At 36.6% G+C, this 13,458-nt stretch overlaps 1 long non-coding RNA gene across 1 annotated transcript in view; it reads left to right on the top strand.

Moving 5' to 3' along the window:
• The window catches only part of LOC134369117 (uncharacterized), a 39,994-nt gene that overhangs the window by 13,733 nt on the left and 12,803 nt on the right, over positions 1 to 13,458 (top strand). The window lies entirely within an intron of this gene.

Here is a 13,458-nt window from a genome sequence, read left to right as displayed (position 1 = left end):
ATTGTGCCCAATTATTTAGATTTTGTAACAAAGAGCAACATGAGGCAAGAAAGAGCAAAACCCATGTCAGTTAATGCTGTCACTTAGAAGTTCACTGGCAAAACTGGTTAAGCGAGATAGAGATGAATAAGGACAATTGGTATTAAATTGAAAGATACAGGGAGAAGTAGGTTCCTGATCATGTTTGCTTAAGCTTATTTTCAGCAAAATCATTTTTCTTTTAAATGGCAGGGGGGTGCGGGGAGGGTGGGGGGATGGAGTTGTGCTGAATGTGTCTGTTTCCTTGAAACTTGATCCTATTCATAGCAGAGGAGCAGGAAGAGGAGGTAGGATTGACCATGAAGAGACACATAGTGTGAAACACAAATGTTTACAATCAGTGTCATTGGGAAACCACGCATAATACTGCCCTGACAGGTGTAGAACTGGGATAACATCACAGCCTGATCTGACAAACTCATGAATTTGAAAACTGCTTTAGGACCAACTCTTTGAAACAAAAAATATGAAAACAAGAGAAAAAATAACAATGCTTTGAGTTTATACACAGAAATGGTCTAGGCAGCAACCGGTGCATGACAATGATCACAAGCATTCCCTGCAAGGTTGCTCTTAAACTTGAAAATGGTGATATTATCAGCAATTGACTGACCTGTGGCTCTGCTGGTTCACTCCTAATTAACCTCCATCCTTCTGACCACATAATTCAGCAAGGGCCTGCAGATGCTCCACTTCTACATCAACTGTGGCTGTCTGCTCATTCAAACCAATACTGACAGTGCCTTTTAAAAGAATGAAAAGGAAAAGATTAGCCATAGCTGAAGCTACAAATGAGAAGGCCGTGTGGGCGAAAGAGAGGAACCATTATTTCCTCCTTTTGTCTGTTTGAGATCCCTATTTTTCAAGCTGTCCAGTGTAACGATTAAAAGAGAGAATTCTGAAAGCACCTTTTTGCTATGCTTATAGTTTTCAAATTCTTATCATTTTCATACCACCTTTACAATTTTTGTTATGTCTCTGGATCACTTTTAAACTGACTCACTTTGAAGAAAGAAAATAGCTGCCTTAGCCTTGTCTAAGCAACAATACTTTGAAAATACAATTTTGAAGTGCTTTGTATCTGTCTGTATGTGTTTGTGCATATATCATTTTTAAAATGTATAATCTCACCTCATTCAAATTTTCTTGGGCTTTGGAGAATACTAAAGTATAGATGTGGCATTTTTAATTAGAGCACAAAACAATAAAATGGAAAGAAAATCAGAGACCTTCTGTATTCCTGGAAATATGTGGGAGTTTAAATTGATTTGTTTATTTGTTTTTAAAAGGGAAACATTGCAATAGTTCCCACCTGTCATGAATCTGTAATGTCTCTGTGTGTTGAGAAGCACTTTCTATCTAAATCTATTTCTGTATTCACATTTATTTATCTTTTTATATAAGTTCTTTCTTCTAGTAAACCTATAAATAACCAACCAAAAAAAATGATAGTCCTGTACTATATAAAACCATTCCATGTTCTATAGTTTGTAACAAACGGTTCAACTGAATTTGGTTGGGTAATGTGCAGCCTCAGTCCAATGGGTTTATATAACAGAATTCCCAGCCTTACAGCTCCTCATTTCTTGGAGATCCAATCACTGAGCACAGTTTATTGGGGATATTGTGCAGATAAATCAGAATAACCTGGGTAGCTACGGCACAGCCAGAACTCACATCTCCCTGTACTGTTCTCTGTTGGGAAGTTGACCCCATTCCATTGTCCTGCATGACCGATACACACAAAATCCTATTCACATTGGGTCTATTTTATTGCTCAAATTTTTCCAGCTTTGGCCATTGGGAACTATTTTATTTATTTATTTATTTATTTATTTTTATTTTTTTAAAAATTTTATTTTGTCGATATACATTGTAGCTGATTAATGCTCCCCATCACCAAAACCTCCCTCCCTTCTCCCTCCCCCTCTCCCCCCCAACCATGTCCTTTCTGTTTGTTTGTTGTATCAACTTCAAATAATTGTGGTTGTTATATCTTCTTCCCCCCCCCCCCGGTTTGTGTGTGTATGTGTGTATGTGTGTGTGAATTTATATATTAATTTTTAGCTCCCTCCAATAAGTGAGAACATGTGGTATTTCTCTTTCTGTGCCTGACTTGTTTCACTTAATATAATTCTCTCGAGGTCCATCCATGTTGTTGCAAATGGCAGTATTTCATTCGTTTTTATAGCTGAGTAGTATTCCATTGTGTAGATGTACCACATTTTCCGTATCCACTCATCTGATGATGGGCATTTGGGCTGGTTCCAACTCTTGGCTATTGTAAAGAGTGCTGCGATGAACATTGGGGAACAGGTATACCTTCGACTTGATGATTTCCATTCCTCTGGGTATATTCCCAACAGTGGGATGGCTGGGTCGTATGGTAGATCTATGTGCAATTGTTTAAGGAACCTCCATACCATTTTCCATAGAGGCTGCACCATTTTGCAGTCCCACCAACAATGTATGAGAGTTCCTTTTTCTCCGCAGCCTCGCCAGCATTTATCGTTCATAGTCTTTTGGATTTTAGCCATCCTAACTGGGGTTAGATGGTATCTCAATGTGGTTTTGATTTGCATTTCCCGGATGCTGAGTGATGTTGAGCATTTTTTCATATGTCTGTTGGCCATTTGTATATCTTCCTTAGAGAAATGCCTACTTAGCTCTTTTGCCCATTTTTTAATTGGGTTGCTTGTTTTCTTCTTGTAAAGTTGTTTGAGTTCCTTATATATTCTGGATATTAATCCTTTGTCAGATGTATATTTTGCAAATATTTTCTCCCACTCTGTTGGTTGTCTTTTAACTCTTTTAATTGTTTCTTTTGCTGTGCAGAAGCTTTTTAGTTTGATATAATCCCATTTGTTTATTTTTCCTTTGGTTGCCCGTGCTTTTGGGGTCGTATTCATGAAGTCTGTGCCCAGTCCTATTTCCTGAAGTGTTTCCCCTATGTTTTCTTTAAGAAGTTTTATTGTCTCAGGGTGTATATTTAAATCCTTAATCCATTTTGAGTTGATTTTAGTATACGGTGAGAGGTATGGATCTAGTTTCATTCTCCTGCATATCGATATCCAGTTATCCCAGCACCACTTGCTGAAGAGGCAGTCCCTTCCCCAGTGAATAGGCTTGGTGCCTTTGTCAAAGATCAGATGGCAGTAAGTGTGTGGGTTGATTTCTGGATTCTCTATTCTATTCCATTGGTCAGTGTGTCTGTTTTTATGCCAGTACCATACTGTTTTGGTCATTATAGCTTTGTAGTATAGCTTAAAGTCAGGTAGTGTTATGCCTCCAGCTTTATTTTTTTTGCTCAGCATTGCTTTGGCTATTCGTGGTCTTTTATTGTTCCATATAAATGTCTGAATAGTTTTTTCCATTTCTGAGAAAAATGTCTTTGGAATTTTGATGGGGATTGCATTGAATTTGTATATCACTTTGGGTAGTATGGACATTTTCACTATGTTGATTCTTCCAATCCAAGAGCATGGAATATCTTTCCATCTTCTTGTATCCTCTCTAATTTCTCTCAGAAGTGGTTTGTAGTTCTCATTATAGAGATTTTTCACCTCCTTGGTTAACTCAATTCCTAAGTATTTTATTTTTTTGGTGGCTATTGTAAATGGGCAGGCTTTCTTGATTTCTCCTTCTGCATGTTCACTATTGGAGAAAAGAAATGCTACTGATTTTTGTGTGTTGATTTTGTATCCTGCTACTGTGCTGAAATCATTTATCAATTCCAAGAGTTTTTTTGTAGAGGTTTTAGGCTGTTCGATATATAGGATCATGTCATCTGCAAACAGGGACAGTTTGACTTCATCTTTTCCAATCTGGATGCCCTTTATTTCCTTCTCTTCTCTGATTGCTCTGGCTAGTACTTCCAACACTATGTTGAATAGGAGTGGTGAGAGTGGGCATCCTTGTCTAGTGCCTGTTCTTAAAGGAAAAGCTTTCAGCTTTTCCCCATTCAGGATGATATTGGCTGTGGGTTTGTCATATATGGCTTTAATTATGTTGAGATACTTTCCCTCTATACCTAACTTATAGAGGGTCTTTGTCATGAATGAGTGCTGAACTTTATCAAATGCTTTTTCAGCATCTATAGAGATGATCATATGGTCCTTGTGTTTGAGTTTATTAATATGATGTATCACATTTATTGATTTGCGTATGTTGAACCAACCTTGCATCCCTGGGATGAATCCCACTTGATCGTGATGAATAATTTTACGTATGTGTTGCTGTATTCTGTTTGCTAGTATTTTAGTGAGGATTTTTGCATCTATATTCATCAAGGATATCGGCCTGTAGTTTTCTTTTTTGGTTATATCTTTACCTGGTTTTGGTATCAGGATGATGTTTGCTTCATAGAATGAGTTTGGGAGATTTGCGTCCGTTTCAATCTTTTGGAATAGTTTGTAAAGAATCGGTGTCAATTCCTCTTTGAATGTTTGGTAAAATTCTGCTGTGAATCCATCTGGTCCTGGGCTTTTCTTTGTTGGGAGCCTTCTGATAACAGCTTCAATCTCCTTTATTGTTATTGGTCTGTTCAAATTTTCTACGTCTTCACGGTTCAGTTTTGGGAGCTTGTGTGTGTCCAGAAATTTATCCATTTCCTCCAGATTTTCAAATTTGTTGGCGTATAGTTGTTTATAGTAGTCTCGAATGATTCCTTGTATTTCAGATGAATCAGTTGTAATATCGCCTTTTTCATTTCTAATTTTTGTTATTTGAGTCTTCTCTCTTCTTTTTTTTTGTTAGCCATGCTAATGGTTTGTCAATTTTATTTATCTTTTCAAAAAACCAACTTTTTGATTCGTTGATCTTTTGAATTGTTTTTTGGTTTTCAATTTCATTCAGTTCTGCTCTGATCTTAATGATTTCTTTCCGTCTGCTAACTTTAGGATTGGATTGTTCTTGTTTTTCTAGTTCTTTAAGGTGAAGTGTTAGGTTGTTCACTTGCCATCTTTCCATTCTTCTGAAGTGAGCATTTAATGCAATAAATTTCATTGGGAACTATTTTAGTTGGCTCTTGGATTCCTTGGACATGTGCCTATGAAGGTAGGATTTGGTGGGTTTTGTATCTTCCTTGTTTGTTTGTTTGTTTGTTTTAAAGCACTCTTTCACTTGCTGGTACTACAAGATGCTCCAGGCTCATCATGTATATTTCCTGCTGCAGTCCTAGAATCAGACATTTTTCTAAGGCCCTGTTGGGAAAATGGGGTATTTTTTAATTAGAGCTCTGAAACAATAGGATAGAGCAGCAGATCAAAGACTCCTACATTCCTAGAAATACTTGGGAGTATAAACAATGAGGGTAGTTCAGAAAGTTCATGGAAAAATAGAAATAAAAGATAATATGAATCTTTCCTTGTACTTTTTGAAGTACCCTGATAATTTATTCATCTTTCAAGGGAAACACTGCAGTGCTTTCTAGACAGCTGCCATGAACTTTCAATGCATTCTGGTTGGCAAGAAGCCCCCTCAACCCACAGTAATGAAACAAAGATCTGGGGCCATATTGTTTCTCTAAAGCTTTCAGAAGACTTAAGGCTAAACAGGTGTGAGTATTACTTGTTTCCTGAGTGCATTCAGAAGCCCGAGACTTCTTTGTTCCATGTGTGGGAGACTATTTAACGGTATGAAAAACTGTGGGAGAAAGAAAAGATGAGAATTCAGACCAGGTAGTTGTATAGCCACCTCTGGTGTTTATTATCACAGTTCTCAGAGAGATGCCCTATTGACCTCCATTCTTGTCCTCACTTTATAATTTGTTCAAGAGCCTGTGCTTATTCTTGACTATATGAACATGTGTATAAAGATAAATGCAAATATGTATCAAGAGTTAGATAAGCACATATCAATATATATACACACACACATATAGATGTGTGTGTGTGTGTGTGTGTGTGTGTGTGTGTGTGTATGTATATATATAGTGAGAGACTGCAATATAATGGTTAAGGCAGCCTGTCTAGAGGTAGACTTGGTGGATCCAAACTTGGCTCTGTCATTTAACAGCATAGGACCATGAGTGTTCAATGTCTGTGTCTTTGTTTTCTTATTTATAAATGGGGAGTAAAATAATACCTACCTCTCTGATCATGACTGTGGAGTATACTAACATTTTTAAAGCAAATGTATTTCACAGGGCCTAGTTTCCAAAGCCCTGTAGTTTCAGGTACAACCGAACTTTTTAAAAATTACATATGGAAGTGTTAAGCTTGCAAAAGACAGGAAACTTTCCTCAGGCTAAAGTCTGTGATGTAGATAAAGAATTGTAATACAGCAAAATTGCTGGCTCAAGGACAGATGTCCTTGGAGCAGTTTAACCTACTGATTGATATGCTAAGAAAGTTACTTTATTGTTATGTAAAAATACTGAGGAAATTGCTGTAGGAAAAGACAGTAGTTGCTAAGAACAAGCTTTTGTTGGTGGATCAACTTAACCTTTTGCAAATTGCACTATGGAATGTCACTTTGTTATTTCACTGATGTTACCAGTCTCTATTGTTAAACTATACTTAGCCATAACTCCACCTATGTTCTTTTTCTGTAACTTTCTGGCCTGGGGAATAAATACTGAGAAAGAACCCCAGTCCAGGGTTAATTTCCCAAGGAGGAATGCTTCTCTCTTGAGGGTTCCAGGAAATTAACCCCTTTGGGGTTTCTCACTGCTCAGAAGAAATGGGCTTCGAGTAATCCTTTGTGTCTCCATCACCCAGGGGGAGAGAGGTGACAAAGAGAATGCAACAATGACAATGACTAAATGAGGTAATGAATAAAGTATTTGACATATAGCATTAAGTATATCTGCTTGTCATTCATTGGTGATAGAATCCACAGCATCCAATTTCAAATGCGTACACTATGCCTAGAGAAAAACACTTCCAACTGAGATAATCTCTTAATTGCTTCTTAATATTTTCTCTCCATAGCAAAGCATTTTTTAAATATTTAATTTATTCTGATTATAAAAGTCATTCATGCTCAACAAGGACACTTGGAAATAAAGGGATTAAAGGATAAACTAAAAATCACTGTTATTTCTTCATACAGTCATAAGTAATAAAAATTCACATTTTGATATTTTCCTTCCTATATTTTTTCTGTGCATTTTAACCTGCTTCATATCACAATGTTTATACAGTTTGTCTTTTTTCTAGTAAGTACTATAAAATTATCTGTTATCAAAAGTATTTATAGACTTCTCATTAAATATGGCACATTGATCATGTGTGTTTATATCCTCTCCCACCTAAAATACACTTAAAATGAGAGTAAAGGAATTTAAAACACATATAATTACAGGGACAAAGAGAATGAGAAGCAGATAAGAGCAAATAAGACACTGCAACACATTTTTGGAAGACTGCAGATAGAGAAGCAACGTAAAGAATTTTCAGAGCAGAGGAGGCTACAACCCCAGTGTCTGCAGTGGTACATCTACCAAGAAAGACTATTTCACCATACAGAACTCAGGCAGGCCCAGGACTTGGTGGTGAAAGGTATTACTGAAGGGCAGAATGAGATGGAGATCCGAAAACTGGAGGATTGATTGAAGTCTTAAGATGGAACTGTTGGATTTTCAGCCCTTCCTCTCCTCTCCCACAGGAAACCTGAGGTTTAGTCTCTGGATAAATTGAAACAGAGAGAATCTGGACTCAGGGATACCAGACAAAACAGGAATGAAGGAGAAGCATGGACATAAGTTAGGAAAATTAAGTGAAATTCTGGGTATGAATTGGGAGAATCCTCTTCCACAGCTCTTTTCTCTCTACTTCAAAATGCTAATATCTGGGTGTGTACCCTCAGAAAGAAGAGTGGAGTGTTCTTCCCTGCAAACAACTGCATGCCCCTGGAACAAAAACTTCAGATACTGATATCTGAGGGTTCTCCAACAAAAAAGCCAGCTTGCTACCACATCACCTTCTGTTACGGAATGTCATGTCCTGACTATTCATCGGGCTTCCAACAAGTGTTTCGGTGCCTCACTCTTAAAAACGAACTGATAAAAATGATCATTTAACAGTAAAGATATTCTCTGTGGTAGAGGCTGCTTTGTTCTGCTCTCTTCCCAGATACCTCACTATATTATATTTTCCAGACTCTTGCATCTAGGTGGGGCCATAGCAGTTTAAAAGCAGATGTGCTTTTTCCATATCGAGAAGTTATGGCATCTGTAAATACAAACAGGAAATAAGGGAAAGGAACAATCAAAGAATAGGAGATCTTGGAAAATAGCAATACAAGAAATGAAATGTAAAATTCAATAGAGCAGTTTTACAGTGAAGTCAAGAAAATCTCCCAGAAAACAGAATTAAAAGGCAAATGAATGGAGGTCAGAAAAAAGAAAATTAAGAGCATCAGTCAAGGAGGACCAATGCTTAATTACTTGCACTTCCAGAAACAGGAAAACAGAGGGGAGAAAATTTTCAGAGAAATAATGAAAACATGAGTCTCCACATTTAAGGAGATCATCATATTCACAGTACAATAAAAGCAAACATACCCACACCAAAGAACATCATTATGAATTTTGGGAATACTAGAAATAAAAAGAAAAATTTTAAAGTTTCCATGGAAGGGGAAAAAAATATCAGGAATGAAATTTGCATCAGACTTCATAACATCTATGTCTGAAGGTAGAATATTCTGAGAAAGGACTTCAAAATTTAGAGAGAAATGATTTCCTATATAGAATTCTAACTAAATGCAAGAATAAAATAGACATTTTCAGTCATGCAGGGTCTCAAAATATTTACCTTGCATGCACATTTCACAGGATACTATCGGAGTTGTTCCTTATGAAATGAAGGATTACATCCAGGGAACTTAAAGACCCAACACAAGAGCCTGGCGAAGGGAAGTCCTAGGTTGATGGCTGCCCATCAGGCCTGGGGGTACCAGGTGCAGATCAGAGGAGGTGGATGAAGGACCTTACTTAGGGAAGAAGCCTCTCAGGGGGAAAAAATGAGCCAACATCTAATGTTTCGGGTGTTTGGAAAACAAAATATTTGACAAATCAGTTCTAATTTTATTTTTTAAAATATCAATAGGCACGTAGAAAAGTAAGCCAAAGAAAGGCAATGCAATAATTAACTCAGAAAAAATGTTTCACAAGTAAGGAAATGTAATCATAGGTTATTATTTGGCTCACCAATAAACAATATTTACATAGTAATAATAATGTAAACATTGTCTTTTGCTTAAATGAATAATCATGACATAATTATTCAGAGAATTAAGGAAGGGGACGTCATGGGAAAAGAGATTAAAGAGAGCTAAATCCTTACCTAGCGTAACAGAAAGACAAGAATTAAGGCTAAGAGTAATAAACTAAGAGACAGCACTCTTAAGCATAGTATTTAGAAATATGGGTGTTTAACATAGGAAAGACTCGAGAGGGTTGGAAATGTCTGCCACTGGGGGAAGGGTAAACAATGTGAGGAGGGATAGGGGCAGGAAGCTGCTGTTTTATGCTGAGACTTTTAATACAACTGGATATTTACAATATGTATGTATATTTATCCAATAATTTTATATTTTAAAAGGTATTCATAAATAAAAGTTTAACAGCTACATAATATATTTTATTATAAGGATGAACATAATTTATTTCCTCATTTCTTTATTGACAAACATTTAGGTTGTAACTACAATGCACTGGTTATGCATAGAGCCTTTGCTGCGGTTTGGATTGTTTCTTTTGAGTGGTTACAAGTTGAATAATGAAAAAAAAAAGTAAATATATTAAGGTAGTGTTCTATTTTACTTATTTCTTTTTACTTATTTTATTTCTCTTATGTGCTAAACTACTTTGTATAATTGGGCTGCTGATCTTCAGTCAGGGTGGGGCATGAAAATGCCCGTCTCATTGTGCTATTTTAAACATTCTTATTTCTAAAGTGTGAATTTGATGAGCAAAAAATGGTAACACCTTTTTGTTTTAAGTTCCATTTATTTTATTAATACTGCGTTTTCCAATTGTTTTCCCTCTTTTGTGAATTTTCTGTTCATCTCCTTTGCCTATTTTTGGGATCATAATATTTTGATTATCCAATTATATGAACCCTCTAAATAATTTTTCCAAAGCTCCAAATATTTCTTCCGCTTTATTGCATTCATATTGGTTTTCTTTCTACCACTTTTGACATGAAGATATTTTAACCTTTTTTGCTAATAAAGCTCCAATATTTTGTTTTATTACATTTCTATTGTTTTTAAATTTAGCAACCCAGATATTTGAAAAGTATTAATATATTCCTTTGTATTTTATATGAGCTGAGTCTCTAAATTTGGTCACCCTCCCCACAACAGCCATTCAGTTATTCCACGACCACTTCTTCCCCTGGTTGATCAGAGATGCTACCTTTATCGAATACTAAAGTCCCGTATATACTGGGGTCTGTTTCTGAACTATCTCTTGTGGGTTATAAATTTACATTTCTAGTTTTGCATCAATGCCACACTGCTTAATAGTCAGAGCTCTGGGGCATATATTTAATATTTAATCTATCATCAGATAAATTCCCCCATTCTTTTTTTGGAGATGGAGTGGGGGAGGAGAGACGTCGGGCTCAGAGGACTGGGATCCTCTTCCTCCACAGTTCACAACACACTATTATTGTTCTGTGCAAGACCATTCCCTTCTTTTCTTTCCTTGTTCCATACATCTTTCTCCCACTCTTGTGTTGCTGCTCCCCCAATAAGCAACATTTTAATGTGTTTGATATCTATTGTTTTAGTTATTTGTGCTCCTACAAAACACATATTCATGTATTGATGCTTTGTATACATTTTTTTTTACTTTTTATTATGGAAAATTTTGAAATATACAAAAAAACAGAATAGCATAATTAATACTCATGTATCGAGCTTTAAAAGTTATCAACATTCTGCCCTTAAATATCATCTCTTCTTCCACCCATTCCCCACCCCCATTTGATTATTTTTTAAGTTTTTTGAGGGTTCTCTGTCTTTTTATGTAAAATTGATATACATTGTAATGCACACACTTCAGCCCACAATTTTGACAAGTGTCCACATTTGTGTAACTCACACCCCTATTATCATATATAACATTTTCACTTCCACAGAATGTTTTCTTCTGTCCCTTCCCAGTTAATACCCCCTACTCTCTTCCACCATCAATGAAACCACTGGTTTGATTTCTTTTTCACCTTAGACTTTTCTTTTGCCTGTTCCAGAACTTCATATAAATGAAATCACATAGTATGTAGTCTTTGTTTCTGTCTTCCCTCACTCAGCTTAATAATGTCTGTCAGATTCATCCACATTGCACATATATCACTGCTTTGTTCTTTTATTGATGAAAAGTATTTCATTTAGGGAATGTATCACAATTCGCTTAGCCATTCTCCAGTTATCAAACGTTTGGGTTGCTTCCAGGTTTTGACTATTGACTGAAGCTGCTATGTGCATTCTGTGCAAGTCTTGTTGTGGACCTCATTTTTATTTCTCTTGGATAAATACGCAGGAGTAGAATTGCTGGGCTGTTGGGAAAATAGAATAATTTAATCAGGCCCCCTCACCTGCCCAACCAGTTGGGGGTGGTGTGGCACATTCTTTGTAAGCAAATTGTGTGTGGTGTGTGTGTGTGTGGTGTGTGTGTGTGTGTGTGGTATGTGTTTGGGGGTGGAGTTAGTGCGCATGTGCAGTGCAGTGGCTTGGCTGGCGTCTGCCTCAGGCAGCCACTGCGCACAGCCATGCTCCCCAATCTATGGTTTCCAAGGACCTGTTTGCTGGTTACCTAGCTCGTAGACCTGTGTGTGAGGGGTCTGGTGACCCAGGCTGGCCTGTGAAGAGTTTGTGACCCAGTCTGTGAATGGGCTTGAGGGGTCTTTGAGCTCCAGACCCAGCTCTAGCTTGACATGGGCCAAGGGTGAATATATGTTTAACTTTATAAGAAATTTTCAGACCATTTTGAAAGTGATTGTATCATTTTATATTGCTATCAGATACTGGTATACCTAGAGTATTTGACACCAGAAGTAGATTTTTTTTTTTTAAGATGACCGGTAAGGGGATCTTAACCCTTGACTTGGTGTTGTCAGCACCATGCTCTCCCAAGTGAGCCACAGGCCAGCCCATGAAGTAATTTTTAATGTTCTTCTCATCTACATAACAAAATTATGTAGTAATATTCACATTATAATGAGTAATAATTATTATTTTCTTGATTCATCCTTTAGGTTTCAGTAGCCAGTTAATTGAAAAAGAAACCAAAGTTCAATTTTTAGAAAGTTATTCAAATTCAGTAAAGTATTTATTTCATGCATGAATTAAATTTTCACTTACCTAAAGAAAAACATTATACCTTGCAGTTTGCACTCTGTTTTAAATTTTAAACACAAATAAAAACTCCAAGTGGCCACATAGAACGGCAGAATTAAAGTAACTAAAGTTCTGTTACTTTGACTTTACAATCATTGTGCTTTCATTGTTTATTTCAATATATAGTTTAAATGCAGGCATACACAGTGCACATTGGTTGGAAACAAAAACTGCTCTGACGGCAGCTGAGAAGATTCCAGACCATAAGGGGCTCAGTCCTGTAACACATGTAGCTGAGTCTGAGCCTGTAAAGACTGACTGTATAACTGGGAGCAATTGGACTTCTATGTAACACACAGTGATTATCAAAGAATAAATAATAAAAATGTGCTAGTCTGAAGCTTACATAGACATTCTTAAAACCCAAGAGTAACCTCAGCAATTGTTTAGCACTTGTACCAACAAAAAGATATTTTTCAGGGAGAAGTATTTTATCACTAATGTTGTTTAGAATTGCCACCATATGTTGATAATAAAAAGCAGACTGGCTTATAATCAGTTTTATGATTGTTTTAAAATTCTCTAAAGACAATGCACCCACCCCCTACTAGCCCACACCCAGTATAACCACTCTCTCCCCTTACCCTGATTCACCCTGCCACCAGCAGTGTATGGAAGTTCCTGGTGTTCCATGTCTTTGTCAACATTTGACATTGTCAGTTTTTTAAATCTTAGACATTCTAGTGGGTGTATGTATGTCATTGTGGTTTTAATTTGCATTTCCCTGTGATTAATGATATTAAACACTTTCCATGTACTTCTTGGTCATACATATTGTAGTCTCTGCTTCTGTGAGTTTGACTATTATGGATACCTCATATAGGTGGAATCATGCTGTATTTGTCCTTCTGTGGCTGGCTTAGTTCACTTAGCATAATGTCCTCCAGGTTCATTCACATTGTCACAAGCGCAGGATTTTTTTCTTTTCTAAGGATGAATTATATTCCATTGTATGTATATATCATACTTTCTTTATCCACTCATCTGTCAATGAACACTTTGGTTGTTTCCATATCTTGGCTACTGCGAACAGGGCTGCAATGAACATGGGACTACATGTATCTCTTC

This window comes from Cynocephalus volans, chromosome 2, assembly GCF_027409185.1.
Source record: "Cynocephalus volans isolate mCynVol1 chromosome 2, mCynVol1.pri, whole genome shotgun sequence".
Lineage (NCBI taxonomy): Eukaryota > Metazoa > Chordata > Mammalia > Dermoptera > Cynocephalidae > Cynocephalus > Cynocephalus volans.
This window is presented reverse-complemented; position numbering and strand designations above follow the sequence as displayed.